At 22.8% G+C, this 1,722-nt stretch overlaps 1 long non-coding RNA gene across 5 annotated transcripts in view; it reads left to right on the forward strand.

Moving 5' to 3' along the window:
• Positions 1,407 to 1,722, forward strand: part of LOC107625218 — a 17,870-nt gene continuing 17,554 nt past the window's right edge. For all 5 annotated transcript variants that reach the window (XR_002357326.1, XR_002357322.1, XR_002357325.1 and 2 more), the window contains exon 1: positions 1,407 to 1,419. This is a non-coding gene — a long non-coding RNA (uncharacterized LOC107625218). The remainder of the gene's footprint in view (positions 1,420 to 1,722) is intronic.

The following is a 1,722-nucleotide window of genomic DNA, read 5'->3' on the forward strand; positions in this document are numbered from 1 at the left end:
TGATTTTGAGTCAAATTTTTTCATATTATCTTTGATGTTTAAAACAAAATATTTAGTACCAAAAACATAAAATAATGTAGAATAAGAGGAGTTCCTTTCCCCATATCTTAGAGACTCCTATTTTTTTTTTTTTTTATAACTGTTTTATGGAGGTATTTTTAGGCAAAAAAATTGTGTGAAATTCCATTTTGATCAGAAAAGATTTCAAAAAACTAATTTTCAAGTTCTTTTTCATGGTCACTTCTAATAGAAATAATTTTGTAATTTTTTTTATTTTAAACTCTTTTTCTGAATTTTTTAAAATTTTGAAAGCATCATACTTATGAAAAAGAAAGAAAATTTAATCATATCTTGTGTAGTCAATAACTATGTAATAAGATTTTTCACCCAAACTTTGAGTCCTAGTTAAACCGAAAAAATCAATATGTAACAGTTTTAAAACTCTTTTAGTTGAGACATCTTCCTTAATTCTAAAAGATAATTTTGTTTGTTTACTCATTTGACAAGTATCACAAATAATGTCTTTGTTAAACTTGATATTAGGAAGATCCCTAACTAATTTTTTTTATTAGTTTTGAAATTTGAAACAAGCTTGCATGTCTTAACTTTTTATGTCAAATTCATTTTTCAGAATCAAATGAAACAAATATTTTATATTTTGATTTGTCAAATTATCTAGAATGAGATCATACACATTATTATATCTCTTGGTTATAAATAAAATAGATTCAATTTTTTTCATTAACAACAACAATTGAAAGAGACTAAATAACTAAAGTCATATAATTGACTAATACTAATTAAATTGTATTTTAAACTATCAACGTAAAGAACATTATCCATAAAGTTAGAGAAATTTTTACTAACTTTTTTGATAGAAATTATCTTATTCTTTCCACCATCATCACCAAAAGTAACGAAATCACCATTATATTCGTTAAGCTTGATGAAAAATATAGAGTTTTCTTTTGTGTGCCGTGAGCATTCGCTGTTCTTGTATCATATGTCTTTCTTTTTATTTGGATGTTAGGCAAATTTATATAAACTTTAAAGACTTAGGTTTCAAATTAATTTGCATCTTTTGATGTGAATTTTCTTTGGCTGTCTAAGGTCATTGTAATCAAGCACAACCATATAAACTTTATCTTCATAAGAAAATGAGGCATTGTTTATGAGTATGTCTGAGTCTATTACATTTATAGCAAATATTTTTTCTTGTTGAATTTATAAAATTGCATGATAATTTTCTGTTTTGATAATAAGAAGTAGAAGTTTCATAAGAATGATTTTTGAAAATAGTAGTGCTTCCTTCTTTATATCTCAAATTATTTTTTGTGAAGTCTTTGAATGACTAAGATTTTATTCAAATAATAAGATCTTTGGACAAATTTTGACAAATCATTGTTAAAAAATTTTATAGTTTCATACAATTTTTTATTTTTAATAACAACATCAACAAGATTAGATGCAGATAATTTTTCTTTTAAACTCTCAATTTTAGTTTTTAAAATATCATTTTTTTAAAGTATAATTTTCATTTTTTAAATTAACAACAGAGGTATTATTATATGCATTTAATTTTGCTTTTAAAGAAGACGATTTATATTTCAATGCTTCACTTTTATTTTTTTGTACTTTGTGTATTTAGATATGAGCTTACTAAAGATAAATCAGTAATAATAATATATAACTCTTCAATAATATAATAAAAAAATTTACCTT

This window comes from Arachis ipaensis, chromosome B02 (genome assembly GCF_000816755.2).
Source record: "Arachis ipaensis cultivar K30076 chromosome B02, Araip1.1, whole genome shotgun sequence".
Classification (NCBI taxonomy): domain Eukaryota; kingdom Viridiplantae; phylum Streptophyta; class Magnoliopsida; order Fabales; family Fabaceae; genus Arachis; species Arachis ipaensis.